We start from the raw sequence: 15,965 nt of genomic DNA on the forward strand, positions 1-15,965 counted from the left end.
CATAAAAATGAATTCTCATCAGTGTCATGATAGCGGAAGCACAGAATGCCAACAGGTTTCATGGCTACCTCCTAAGTGGATCTAAAGAGAGTCGGGGCAGAAAGCCCTGAAGAAGAAAGCCTCAGGTAGAGACCTAGGAATGAGACCAAGTAAGTGGGGTTGATAAATATATGTTATATACATACATACAAAGATATAATGCATAGAATATGTATTATGGATAATATGTAATACATAATGTAAATATATATATTCTCCCCCCCGTCCCCCGCTCTTTCTCACCCTTCCTGGTGGTTTACTTCTCTTCCTTGGAACCAGCCACTAAATAAACTACTACAGTTCTTTTCAGGTGCTGATGTGGGGGAAACCCAACAGAAGCTACTTGGTATTAGAAATAGCTCTAGAAAGAGGGACCCTTAGGATGGGATTCGGGAACAATCAGCCACTGTCAAAATAGCAACAAGGACCTGTTGCTGGTGGGAAGTGGATGATTCCTGATGATGACTTGTGACGTGCTGAAGCATCCCAGTAAAGAAGACTCACCTGAGGTAGGTTGGGACAAGGCACCGGTAGAAGGTAAAGTAGTTGCTCTAGCACCTGAATGGTATGGCATTATGGTAATTGAAAGGGTTGTGGCACTAGCGAATGAAATCTTCAAGAATGAAAATAACAGGCTCAGTTCAACCGTCAACTCAGAGAGAGCCATAAAAGCCGAAGGTCCTTCAGAGCAGCATTTAAAGAGATCTCGTCTTCAGATCTCTTCACTCACTCGTCTGGTGAGGCTGCAGGGAAGACTGTTGAAACGCATGCGAGGTGGTAGAGCTAACGGGGGACTGTGTGCAAAGGTGTGACAGGTTTCGTATGCAGAAACAAGGTCCCTTATAAGGAAGACTTGGGATGGGAACAGTTGGCTGGGAGTGGCCAAAAGAGCTTGAATCTCCAAAGTCTTCTGAAATCTAGGCCGGCAGCAGTAGCCTCTTTCCCTGGAAAGCAGCCCATTCAACTACCTGACCTGAGGAAGATGCCTTGAAAGAAGATACTTGCTCTCCGTAAGAGCCACGCTCACCTCGTCTCATCCCTCCAGACCAGTAAGTAAAGTCGGTTCTCTTTGTAGCACCAGAGGGAAAGTGAGTTCTCTGGGAGGACATAGTTTCCTCATTGAACAAAATTGGCTAATATATACAGGTGAAACCAGGAGAACCCATGTGGATTCAGGTCTTAAATTGTTGTATTAGGGGGAACAGAACATAAGGCTTGACAGAGGGGTATCTATTCACATGCTTTCCTGGAAAGGGTGAGGACTTGGAGCTGGCCTTAACATGCAGCTGGATGGCTCCTTGAAGCTTGGACACATCAATGGTCTAGTTTACAAAAGGTGGAAATACCTGGTGGGGTCAGAAGTCTCAGGGAGTGCCCTGCTGTTTCCTGGTTCAGAAAAAGCTCTGCTGCAGCTGCTTCATCCCTAGGCTTTCCACATAAAATTTCTATTGCTGTCAAAAAATTGGAAAAACACTAGACTAGCTCTCCAAAGCCTTTTCCAGTTCTAACACGCCATAGGACCATAGTCATAGGACACTGGAGTCGGGCTGCCCAAGGTCAAATACAGGCCTCACCTTTTGATAATTCACCTTCTTTAGCATCAAGCTGATCTGTAAAATGGAAGTAATAATTGTATCTGCTTACTAGAATTATTGTCTTGAATGAGAAAAAACACACATGAGACTTAGCACAGTGTCTAGCACACAGAAAATGTTCAATACTTATTGTAGAAATATAGGAATATCTAAGAAATAAATTCCGTTAGCTAGATTAGATACAGCATAGATAGGTGATGTAGTTATACATGTTCCAACAACTTTAAACTACATAGGACTTTTTATATCACCATATTTAACATCTGCATTCTAAGTAGAATATTGTAGAATAACAATATATTAGAGCTTCCCATTTTTGTAGGCCCCAAAATGGTTGAAGATTGGCAATTTTGTGTGTTTTCTACATACCTCCTGGAAAGTAGCAACTTGTAGAAAAGGATGACTCTTCCTAAGGTGAAGGTTGGCTGTGGGGAGTTGGCAGTGATGAGCCACTCCTGTGAAGAACAAAGATATGCATCGGTGACTGTCTCTTGCAGTGTCCACGGGCTGCTGAGCAGGTCAACTCTTATCTGACTTCCAAACATGAAGAACAGAGACATAGCAAGTTAGAATGGCTTTGTGGTTCGGTTTCTATTGCAGCAGAACTAGTCAGCTAAGCCCTTAGGAGGCTTATTTGAAACTCAGACTGTGATAAAATGTTCATGAAATAGACGATGGTGTTGCTATACAGGACTTGGGAACATGTAAACGGCAAAGTTTAGAACTACTTGTCTTGTCTAGAGACATGAAAAGTGGAAGTCTACTGGTATCTTCAGTGACAGTTTTGAAATAACAGTTTTGTTATTTCATACATTATGCATCAGGATATAATTGTATTTAAAATTTAGGTGACATGTTATTTTCTCTCTCTTTATTTTGCCATTTATATACCTGCTAAAAATAACAATTTTCAGATATCGTTCTTACCATGCCTGAGCCACATAATTAAGTACTCTATAGTCCTTTCATCTGGAATTTTTCCTTCCCCAGAGTTTTACCAGGTAAATACATGAACACGGGGTTGGTGTCTGAAGGCATCCTTTCCATTTAGCTCATGTGGTCCCAGGAAATGTCATAGAGTCTTTGGATTCATTCCCATGGCAACAAGCAACTCTATCACCAAGGACACTGATAGCTTTTTTTCTTTAAGAGGCTTTACTTTATATTTGAGATTCAAAGCTATCTTCTTTATTAATATTTATTTTTGGATATGTTGTGATGCACTGTGGCTACAGAAATGCCTTATTTGTTACATGCACTTGGGATGGGAAGGCAATCAATGACTCTTCACTAAGGAAGCAAAATATGGGTAATGTGAAAGGGCTTTGCAATGCTGTGTGATTGGAAGTGTTTTTATGGGTAAGTAGAGGAGAAGCAAAAGAAATGGGGATGGACAGAGAAAAACAAATTAGGCTCTACTAACTGGAATACACACACATATAAAAACCTACACTGTGCGTGTGTGCTTACACACAAACACATCAACACAATAGAGCAGATACCGTGATATAAAAAACAGCGACTCTGCACACTTAAAAACTGAAGTGGAAAGGTTAATTTTCAGTCATCTTGACTGTGAAATTTGTAATGGAGATGAAAGCCATAATCAATGGTGTCTTTTCCGCTGAGTGTTTGTGCTATTAGGGATATTAGGAAGGGTCACTGTTTGGCGTATGACTGGTTTTCTGTGTCTTAGACTCTCATTATTTTATCATATTTTCTATGATATGACAGGAGAGCAAATTATTAGAGAATTACTAGGTAAAATCTATTAAAGGATTCCATTTCATGTCTTGTGAAATGGAAACAAATATAAAAGACTGCACCAAGGAGAACCTTGTAAAATAACAAAACTAAACAAAACAAAAATACAAAAAAACAATGCCTCTCCCACCCCCCAGAGGCTAGCGTAGGCTGGGACTCATATTTAAAAAAAAAAAATCTCCAGGTGATTTCACTGTGTGACCAAGAATGATTAGATTAATCATCTTTATGGTTACTAGCATTTCATTTGATAAATGTTTCATTTTGCATCCTAATACATTGATATATGGGCCTATATTCCAGTTTTAATCATGATACACTGTGTATTTTTAAAAAAAATACACACACACACAAACACACACAGAAGGTGCCAAAAAAAATGTATGTACATTGTAAGAAAGGAAAAAACGATATTAAAATTGTAATACTCAATATATATCGATAACAAAAGATGAATACAAGTCACATGTATACATTTTTTTAGCGCCCCCAGTATATTCATTAAATGCTCAGAATCATCTCATTAATAGGGAAGATACTAATTCTCCTTGACGGAAAAGCAAAGGAAAGCATCTTGTAACTCAATGACTCAGTCACATTGTGACTCGCAAACTGATTCTTAAAGCTGATTTCTTTTTACAATTCCATACTATCTTCATCAACATTAGTTAAGCAGATTATATTCCAGGAACCTAGTAGCGAGCAGGTTAGGCAAAGGGGATGGTGACATATGAAGGGCAGGTTTGTGCATGTTAAGATTGACTGTCTCTCTGTGTATTAGTTTCCCAAGGATGCTGTAACAAAGTACCACAAACTCAATGGCTTAAAACTATAGAAATTTATTCTCTTGTAGTTCTGAAGGCTTGAAGTTTGAAGTCAAGGCTTCCAGCAATCTCAGGCGTTGCTGGCTTGTGCCTGCATCTCCAATCTTTGCCTCCATCTTTGTGTGGCTTCTTTGTGCCTCCTCTGTGTCTGTCCCAAATTTCCCTATCATTGCTCTTATAAAGACACCAATCATTGGATTTACAGCTCATCATAAATTTGGGATGATTTTATCTCAAGATCCTTAACCAATTATGTCTGCAAAGACCCTATTTCCAAATAAAGTCACTTTCTGAGATTCTAGGTGGACATGAATTTTGAAGGGACTATATTCAACCCACTACAGTCAGCAGTTGACATTTGGAGACACTAACAGTTTCTTGATGAGAAAACTAGTGCTTCCGTCTCTTGTGAGACCATTTGCACAGAATGAAAGGAACAGGTGAGAAAGAATGGCTGAGAAGCAGCCTTTCTGGGAGTCTGGAAGACTACAGACAGGTCTTGAAAGTTTCTAGAACTTCTAAGTGAGGGTTCCAAGTGAGAAACAGAAGTTACCTTTTGCTCTCAAGGGAGTTAGTCACTTATGTATAGCAATATAAGAAAGCTTGGCATCATGCTTGTACAAGTTGGTTCAATAGGAATTCATTGGACATTTTGGTTTTTGCAGGCATTAAACAATCTTTGGGGCATAGAGATATAGCTGGGGGCCCTCAAAGAAGGAGTTGGCCACCTGGAATGTGAGGTAAGCTTGTCTCCTGCCAGAGGAGCTAAAAAGGCTCATGAGAAAACACAGTTTACTTGTCAGACAAGGGTTTCGAGTAAAAAATATATAATACACAAAGGAAACAGGCAAAGACTTTAACCAGGCAAAGAGAATCCCCCTGCCCGAGGTTTGAGCTTTACAGTTGCAGGAGGTTCCTTCCCCAAAGCATGGATCTGGACCACAGGGAGAAGCGATGTCCCTTGCTCCCTGGAATGTAAGAAAGATTCACAGGTGTCGGTGGGTGGGAGAAATCTGTTACTCTCTCCAGGAGGCAGAGCTGCTCCGTACAGACAGGTGTTTGCTGGGAGGTAAGTGGGAGGTGGGATTGCCTGGGCTAACTGGAAACCCTGGGTCAGCCACAGGACTGCGAGTCCATTGAGACTTACAAACTCAACAAGGCATAATTTCACCCATAATTTCATCGGTGGCATGGGTTAGGTAACTGAAGCAAAGTTTCAGAGGGAGTTCAGCAGCTTATTGGTGGTCCTGTAGAGCTAGGATGTGTACCAATTGTGCCTGGGTCCAATAATATAAAATTTTGTGTTTAAAAGTTTTTAGAAAATAGAAATAACTTAAGAATACACTTTCAGAAAAGGCTTGTTCTTTTATTTGGTTATCTGGAAGTAAGCAAATATAGATTGTTTCTGTGTACCTGCGATATTCTCATCCATTTCGTCACTTGCAGTTAAGAGAATACCCTACCCTATCCATGTCTACCTTGGTTCCTGAGGAGTCTCTCTCCCACGTCCTCAGATCTCTCTACTTGTGGGAAACCCTACAGTTTTCCCTGGGCATATTCATTTGTACATGGTTCCTGTTTGCCTATCACGGCATTCTGTTTTACAATCCTTGTTAGAGACTGAGATGAAACAGCCTAAGATAATGGTGTTAGTTCAAACAGTACAGCTTTTTCCATTAATATGTTTAATTACCATATCTGGATTCAGCGTTGGTGGTGATTATATTTTCTTCTAATTAAATATGTTTAGGGAAAGTGACATTGGAAGAATTTTGCCCAATTCCCTTTGGAAGTTTTCTGTTGAAGAAACTCAGAGGACTTTCTAACTGTTGAATATGTAAGGCTGGGATACTTTGGTCAGTATTCAGTCTCTGAATTCTAGACCACTGGTCTGCCTATAAATGTCAGGATGTTTCTCCAGACTTCCTCAGCTGGTGGGATACAAATGGGGGTCATGCTAAGCAAAGCCATCCATATCTCTCTCTCTGCCTCTTACCCTTTCAGTTGACATAGAACCAGCAGTCCCATTTTGGAGAAAACCTCACCCAGTTATTTCTGGGAGCCCTTAGGGAGCTTCCCATATGCTTACAAACGCCTTTCTCACATAGTCTCCCATTTTGATGCTGCTCCAAGATTTTGTTCTTTGGGAGCACCATGTGACATGGTTATTGGAACAAATGACAGCAGCATTGTCACAGTAGCACAGATAGCAGTGGTGGTGTCAGTTTGGTACCCATCAACTTCCTTCCGGAAATAAAACTTAGTTTGAGTGATACAGGCTATGGTAAAAATTTAGATTTCTTCATCCAAAAGGATTTTGGCTAATATAACTAATAAGTATTAAAAATTGTAAGGTGCTAGGTGTGTGTATAAATTTCCTAATCTCAGCAATTCATTGAATATTTGATATTTTAATATTTTAAAATATTGCTAAAACAAAAACTTGTTTGCCTACTTTAAGTTTAAAATAACAAAAATAAATACAATCTTTTAGGCATTAGTAACATCTAAAGCCAGGTTGAATTTTGTAACAGAAGGGAAGTAAAAATCACACTGTGGATTCTTGTACCAGTATTTCTCAGCTCTTCTCTGGAAAGTCCGGTAATAATGTTTTCCTTTATGCTACTTAGGTGATTTCTGGAACTCTGATGTTACACTGTATAATTTATTATTACAATGGCACTTTATTGGTATTTAACCTATACTATGTTCCTTTGGAATAGAAAGAACCATGGGTGTTACTCTCCTTTTACATCTGAAAAAGCCAAAGCTCAGGAAAGCACTGAGTGTCCAAGATCTTACAGCTTCCATATAGCAGGGTTGAGCTTTGCAGCCAGATTTCTTGTGTCCAAATCTGGCTCTTTCCTTTAAGTGGTCTTTAGTGGTGTGAGAATACGCGTGTCTCTTCCTATGTCCTCAATATCTAGGCATTCTTTCTATGGAAACAGAGAGAACTGATGCTCTTGACAGGCTGGTGTGCAAAGGAGAACACATGCAGCCTTTCATATCTGTTCGTGACTCTCGGACTTTCAGGACAGAAACTAACTTTGAGAGCCTACCATGTGCCAAGCATCAAACAGTTCTCCTCACAGCTGCCCTAGAAAGTAGTTATGCTCACCAATTTATACAGATGAATTACAGATTCAAAGAGATGTAAGTAATTTGCCCAAGGCCTCATCCGGGGAGTAGAAAAATCAGGAGTGAGATCTAGGTTTTTTTTATTCTTTCCACTACATCACAGTTGCCTCTTGCATGTGTTTAGAGGGAATTGAACAATAAAAGGAGACAGGAAACAAGTCATGGAAACAAAATACTGCCCTCAAGATGAGAAGAGATGGGAGGGTTTTTACGTGTATGTGAACCTTAGCAAAAGTTAGGCCCTAGGCTAGCCTGACTCCCAGACAGAGGTCATTACCTACATTGCGTGACTTGAGACTCAAACAACCGTAAAAATGTTTCCTCCACAAACATGCCAGAAACTGTGTCTTGAAGTCTTTTTAAAAAATCCAGGGCTTCTGGAAGGATTACATACATTGGGGTTAATTTGTTTAATTAGTTTAGTAAAGGGACCCTGCTGTACATAAAGGTTCTTTGCTGTACATTTTCTGTTAAGGTCCTCAAGGAAAAATAACCATAGTCGATGTGTTGGGAAAAGGTTGGTACGTGAGAGCCGATCGGGGCAGAGCAGGTGAAGAGTGGACCCCATGGAGGAAGGGGAGCCATTATCTTCCAGAGCCCCAAGGCCTCTGAGACACTATGGATTAGACAAATGAAGGAGAGGAGAGAGAAATATACTAGAGGCCCATTTTTGCTTATTTTACCACTTATTCCACTGCCCGAACTATTTAGGCTTGTCCGCAAATTTTATTTCTATGGAAATTCTAGAAATTTTCCTTCTTCATTAAAAGCCATGTGTTTTATTTTCACAGACCAACATTTGAAATGTTCTATGAATTCTGATTCATTATTTTTCCACACTCTGCAAACAGTATCACGGCACAGCAAAACATTATCGTTTGATTAATAAAAGCTTACTCCTGACAGTTCATTTTTGAGAAATACCAACTTATAGTCACTTGTTTCTATTCTTGATTGCACACTAACTTTTTGTATTGGTATTTGGCAAAATCTTACTATTGCAGCAACTGTTCCCTTGAAATCCTTCTATCGTTAATCACAGAGCTGGCAGCCCACGCTCCTCCTGCTGCTTCTGCGACACTCATTTTAAGCTCAGAGCACCATAAAAAGGATTCTCAGCCCCTGCTTGCTGCCTCATTATCTTTTTCCAGCTTCTTCCTGTGTTATACCTATCTGGCTTTCTACAACCAGTAAGTCATACCCATAATTAATGTATAGGTTTTTCTTTCTGAATACAATATGCATTTTCTTCCTAATAGGTCAGGTATACGTTTTTGCTTTTTAATTTTTTTATTTTTAGCTAACTTTTAATTATGCCACCCAACATCATCTCTCAGAATGTGACATGGCTTGGAAACCTTGAGCAGGACATGAAAGGCTCAAAAGATAAATTAGTGAAGTTGATCTGTTTGTCATTATGGGACCCAATGTCTTTTCCCATAGTAGGTTTCTAACTAGCAAAATGGTGGAAGAGACCGTTTTTATATTTTGCATACTGACATTTTTTTTACATAAGGTATTTTTTAAAGGAAATAAGCATATATAATTACTTTGTCACCTTGTCTCTTCAATGACCTGGTGGTAGCACAACAGCATCTAGCCATTAGCTCCTTCAAGGTCAGCCTCAGCTGCAGAGAGGGGTCAGCCAATGTCACATCCTTTCCTGGTCCTGCATCTGATGGTTGAGTGAGGCAGGGACATAAATAACCAACCAACCATCTTGATCTGACTCGGGACATTCAGACAGGGAGATGTTCCAGAGTTCCCCTCCAAGTTGGCCAAGGCATTGCCAAGCGTCCTTCACAGGCTGATTATGCCATGGCCCATTCCTGCTCCTTTCCTGTCACAGGTGTTGATTTCTCATAAACTTCTCACCTCCCTTCCAGATCTCCTTCCAGAGACCGCGACCTGTGACAGACACTATTTATGTTAAATAAGTCTACACTCCTTTGGCTCCTTGGAGTCTCAAGACTAGAGATTCTCAGGCCTCTCAGGAATTCTGAGAAGCTCTACCTGGGCCAGGTGAGGTAGTCAAGGCCAGGAGGAGCGGCTGAAGCCAGATGGGGGCAAGCACTGCAGAGCCATTCATGGTGGTGATGGTGGGAGGGGGCGGTGGTCTGTGGCTCTGGCTCTGATTCCTACAAAGGAGTCTGGTGAAGAGGAGACTGTGTTTTCCTAACTAGCTCCACCCCCAGGATTAGGGCATTTGGGACTAAAGGACTACAGACTGTTAGTGGTTGGAGCTTTTCATGATTGAGCTCCTTCCTGCCATGAGAGAAGGAAGAGCATTGTGGTTAAATGTATGGGCATTGGTCTCAAGCAGATCTGGGTTTTAATAGTTTTATTGAGATACAATTACATACAATAAACTATACACTTAAAGTGTTTGACTAGATAGATAGATAGGTAGATAGATAGATAGATAGATAGATAGATAGATAGATATATACACACCTATGAAATCATCACCACAATCAAGATACTAAACATATCCAGCATCCCTAAAATTTCCTGGAACCCATTTGAAATTCCTCTGTCCTACGCATCCCTTCGTCATTTCTTGTCACCAGGGAACAACTGATCTACAGTTTTTCATTATAGATTATTTTCTATTTTCTAGAACTTTATATAACTGGAATCATTTAGTTTATTTGGGGGGTGAGGGGTGGGGGAATCTTTCACTCAGCATAATTATTTTAGATTCATTTATGTTGTTACATGTGTCAGTTATTCATTTCTTTGTATTGTTGAGTAAAATTCCATTTGTATGGATTTACCACAGTTTATTTACCCATTCACACTGAAGGACATTTGAGTTGTTTCCAATTTTTTGGCAAGTATAAATAAAGACACTATGAACATTTGTTTGTAGGTTTTTGTGTGAACATCTGTGTTCACTTCTCCAGGGTGAGATCAATAAACTTTTTCTGTAAAAGGACAAATAATATGTATTTTAGGCTTTGCTGCCCCAGTTCTTCCACTGAAGTATGAAAAAAGCCCCAGTCATTACATAAATAAATGTGTGCTAATAAAACTTTATTTACAAAATGTGTGACTCTTGGCTGTAGTGTAAATACTGAAATATAGGGTGGAATGGGTCATATAGAAAGTGTATGTCTAACTTTATAAGAAACTGCCAAACTGTTTTCAAGAGCAACTATACTATTTTGCAATCTCACTAGGAACACATTGAGAGTGACATTTGCTCCTCTCAGTACTTCATATGGGGAGTTTTAAAATTTTTAATTTTGGCCATTATACAGTGGTCTTTCATTATGGTTTAAATTTACATTTCTGCTTACATTTTTAATTTACACTAAAATAGTAAAATTAAATTTACATTAATTTTCTATTTACATTTTTAATTCACATTTCTAAAAATGTGCTTATTTGGCATCAGTACATCTTCTTAGGTCAAATGCCTGTTCAAATTTTTGGTGCGTTTTTAAAAAATGAGCTGTTTGTTTTCTAATTGTTAAATTTTGACAGTTTATTCTGGATAAAGTCCTTTGCTGAGATATGTGATTTGCAAATATTTTTACCCACTCCTTAGCTTCACTTTTAATTTTCTTTTTTTTTAGATTTTATTGGGGAAGGGGAACAGGACTTTATTGGGGAACAGTATGAACTTCCAGGACTTTTTTCCAAGTCAAGTTGTTGTCCTTTCAGTCTTAGTTGTGGAGGGCACAGCTCAGCTCCAGGTCCAGTTGCCATTGCTAGTTGCAGGGGGCACAGCCCACCACCCCTTGCGGGAGTTGAACCAGCAACATTGTGGTTGAGAGGACGCACTCCAACCAACTGAGCCATCCGGAGCTCAGCGGCAGCTCAGCTCAAGGTGCCCTGTTCAATCTTAGTTGCAGGGGGCGCTGCCCACCATCCCTCGAGGGACTCGAGGAATTGAACTGGCAACCTTGTGGTTGAGAGCCCACTGGCCCATGTGGGATTCGAACCGCAGCCTTCGGAGTTAGGAGCATAGAGGTCTAACCACCTGAGCTACCGGGCCGGCCCCTTGACTTTTAATTTTTAAACAATATTTTGCAGAGCTAAAGTTGTAAATTTTCATGAAGGTTAATTTGTTAAAAAAATTTTATTACAGACTATGCTTTCATTATTATGTCTAAAAACTTCTGATTAGCTAAAGGTCACAAAGATTTTTCCCCTATATTTTCTTTTAAAATATTTATGGGTGTACATTTTACACTTGGGCTGATGATCAACTTGGAGATAATTTTTGTATAAGTTGTGAGGTATAGGTTGAGGATCGAGCGCCATTTGTTGAAAACACTATCCTTTCTCTATTGAATTGTCTTTGCATCTTTGTCTCAAATCAACTTACCATATCTGTGTGAGCCTATTTTTGTATTTCCTATTCGGTTCCATTAATCTATGTGTGTCTATCTTTTCACCATTATATTACTATCTTGATTACTGGAATTTTATACTAAGTCTTAAAATTGGGTAGTGGAGTCTTCCAACTTTGTTCCTTATCAAATTGGCTTTGGCTATTTATTTGCTTTGCCTTTCAACATGCATTTTGTTTTTTATTTATTTATTTTTTAATTGTATCGGGGAATATTGGGGAACAGTGCGTTTCTCCAGGGCCTATCAGCTTCAAGTCGTCCTTCAATCTTGTTGTGGAGGGTGTAGCTCAGCTCCAAGTCCAGCAGCCGTTTTCAATCTTTAGTTGCAGGGGGCACAGCCCACCATCCCATGTGGGAATTGAACTGGCAACCTTGTTGTTGAGGGCTCATGCTCTCACCAGCTGAGCCATCCGGCTGACCCTTGAGAAGCCAAGCTGCAGCTCGTTATTTTTGATCTAGTTGTGGAGAGTGCAGCTCACTGGTCCATGTAGGAATCGAATTGGCAACTCTGTTGTTCAGAGCTCATGCTCTAACCAACTGAGCCATCCACAGCCCCTCAACATGCCTTTTAGAATTGGCTTGTCTGTGTCTGAAAAACTTCTGGGATTTTGATTGCATTAAATGTATAGATCAATTTGGGGAGGATTAACATCTTAACAATTTGGAGTCTCCCAATCTATGAAAACACTATGTTTCATATTTATTTAGGTCCTCTCTGATTTCCTTCATCAGCATTTCGTAGTATTCCCCATATAGATGCTGCACATGATTTAGATTTATACTTAAGTGTTTCACTTTTTTGAGCTAACGTAAATAATATTTTTTAGAAAAGTGTAATTTACAGTTGTGTCTTGCTAGTACATAGAAATATGATTGGTTTTTTTGTCTGTTGATTTTTGTATCTGTGACCTTGCTATATTTAGTTTTAGGTGCTTAGTTGCAGATTCCTTGGGACTTTCTGTGTCATAAGCACTCATATTATCTGCAAATAGAGGTTTCTAATTAATGCCTTACTGCACTGGTTAGGACTTCAGATATGATGCTGAGTAAGAGTGGGTAGTGTGATCATCCGTGCCTCGTTCCTGATCTTAGAGAGAGAACACTGAGACCTTGACCATTAAGAGTGATGTTGGCAATAGGTTCTTTTGTTGTTATTGATAACTTTTATAAGGTTAAGGACATTACCTGCTGTCGGGAGTTTGTGAGATTTTTGTTGTTTTTAAAATCATGAATGCATATTACATTTTTTCAAAAGTTTTCTCTGAATCAATTGATGCTACCATTTGGTTTTTCTTTTTCTAAAATTTTATTGGGGGAGGGGAACAGTGTGTACTTCCAGGACTTTTTTATTTTCCAAGTCAAGTTATTGTCCTTTCGATCTTAGTTGTGGAGGGTGCTGTTCAGCTTCAAGTTGTTGTTCTTTCAGTCTTAGTGTGGAGGGCGCAGCTCAGCTCCAGGTCCAGTTGCTGTTGCTAGTTGCAGGGGGCGCAGCCCACCATCCCTTGCGGGAGTCGAACCCGCAACTTTGCTGTTGAGAGGACGCACCCCAACCAACTGAGCCATCTGGGAGCTCAGCGGCAGCTCAGCTCAAGGTGCCCTGTTCAATCTTAGTTGCAGGAGGCGCTGCCCACCATCCCTTGTGGGAGTCGAGGAGTCGAACTGGCAACCTTGTGGTTGAGAGCCCACTGGCCCATGTGGGAATCGAACCAGCAGCCTTCGGAGTTAGGAGCATGGAGCTCTAACCACCTGAGCCACCGGGCTGGCCTGGTTTTTCTTTTTTATTCAGTTAATACAATGATTTACATTAAATGACTTTTTATAATGTTGAACCAGCCTTGCATTTCTGAGATAAACCTACTTGGTGATATATTATTACCTTTTTTACATATTGTTAGATTTAATTTGCTACCTTGTTAATGATTTTTTGCATTTATGTTCTTGAGACAGAATGGTCAATAACTGTCTTTTTGGTACTATTTTCATCTACTTTTGGTACTGCTTTTTCATAATATATATATATTGTTTTCTGGAAAGGATTGTATAGAATTGGTGTCATTCACCTTTATTTTTGAAAGATATTTTCACTGGGTAAAGAATTCCAGGTTGCCCTCCTTTCTTTTGTTTTTTCAGTACTTTCAAGATGTTTCTCTACTGTTTTCTAGCTTATTTCCCATGGGAATTTCTAGCATTATTTCCCACGGGAATTTCTAGCATTATTTCCCACGGGAATTCTACTGTCACTCTTAACAATTTTAATCTGTGTGCTTTTAAGATATCTCTATATCACTGGTTTTGAGAATTTGATTATGATGTGGCTTATTGTAATTTCTTCATGTTTCTTGTGCTTGGGATTTGTTGAGCTTCTTGATCTGTGAGATTATAATTTTCATCAAATTTAGAAAATTTTTGACCATTGCATCTTAAAATATTTTCTTTCCCTTTCTGCCCTTTCAGGGCAATAGTTGTTCATATATATATATATATATATATATATATATATATATATATATATATATATATATATGTCTCCTTGAAGTTGTCCCACAGTTTATGGATGCTCTATTCATTTTTTTTCAGTTTTTTTCTCTTGATGTTTTATTTTATATAGTTTATATTGCTGTCTTCCAGTTCACTAATCTTTGTCCTGCAGTGTCATAGCATCCAGTGTGTTTATCATCTCAGATATCTCTAAAAAGTTCAAATTGGGTCATCTTTTTATCTTCCATATCTCTACTCAACATGTTTAAATTTTTCTCTAATTTACTGAACATATGGAATGCAGTTACAATAACAGTTATGATATAGTTACAATAATAAAATAATACAATTCTGTTTTACTGTCCGTCTCCTACTTATCATCTATGTAAGTATGATCAGTTTTGATTGATTGATTTTCTTCTCACTATAAGTTGTATTTTTTTGCTTCTTTACCTGTCTGGATATTTTTGATTAGGTGCCGGATATTGTATATTATACCTTAGTGGGTGCTGTATATTTTGTAGTTATTGAAATATTCTGCAATATTTACCCTGCAATATTCTGCAATGCAGTTAAGTTACTTAGAAATGGTTTGATCTTTTTTGTGCCTTGCCTTTAAGCTTTGTTAGAGCATTTAGTCATGAATTACATTTTCTCTAATACTTTAGGCAAGATAATCAGTTCTCTAAGCAATGCTCCCTGAGTTATGGGGTTTTGTATTTTGGGTATAGAAGAAACAATAACAGCAGTGATAGGGCTACCATAACAAAGTACCACAGACTAGGAGGCTTAAACAGCAGAAATTTATTTTCTCACAGTTTTGAAGCCTGGAAGTCTAATGTCAAAGTGTCAGCAGGTTTGGTTTTACCTGAGGCCTCTTTATCTCTGTGGTTTGCAGGTGGCCACCTTTCTGTGTCTTCACAGGGCCTTTCTCTGTGGGAAGGTATCCCTGGTGTGTCTCCTGTGTCCTAATCTACTCTTCTTATAAGGACCCCAGTCAGATTGGATTAGAGCTCATCTTAACGACCTTATTTTAAATTAACCACCTCTTTGAAACCCCTATCGTTAGATACAGTAACGTTCTGAGGTTAGGGCTTCAACATGAATTTTAGGAAGACACAATTCAGTCTATAACAAGAAGGGGGTTCATCATTGTGATTCTGTATCCTGGGTACATAGGAGTTCATTATGTATTTCTTTCTACTTTTGTATTATGTTTGAAAGTTTTCATAATGAAAAACTTTTAAAAATACTAAAAAATATAAAGATCTTGAGCTAATCTGGGAAAAAATTCTGCCCAAACAAATATTTCTATGTATAATGCTTCATGAAAACATTGCTTTTCTAATTATTGTCATCTTATGAGGACACACACACACACACACACACACACACACACACAGTAACCTTAAGTGCTCTAAGCTCTTGAATCACAGTTTCTTCTGTCTAGGACCAGACTCAACTACTGCAAGATTCACTTTGACAACAGTAATAAAAATGGTAATTAGTGTTTGTATAGAGTTTTAAAAAGGGATTGTGCATATTTTTCACATATTTCCCATTTAAGCCCCGGGGAGGCAGGCAGTATTATTGATACTATCTCTAAGGCAGGAATGAGGAAAGGAGTCATTGGGCCAGTGACTTGTCCCAGGTCACCCAGGGAGGTGTTTGCAGTGCCAGATCAAGCACTAGGTTTTCTGATTCTGAATGCAGTGGCCTCTCCATGGATGTGTTTCCTTCATAATGAAACAAAGAGTTATAACTCC

This window comes from Rhinolophus hipposideros (genome assembly GCF_964194185.1).
Source record: "Rhinolophus hipposideros genome assembly, chromosome: 6".
NCBI classification, from domain to species: Eukaryota; Metazoa; Chordata; class Mammalia; order Chiroptera; family Rhinolophidae; genus Rhinolophus; species Rhinolophus hipposideros.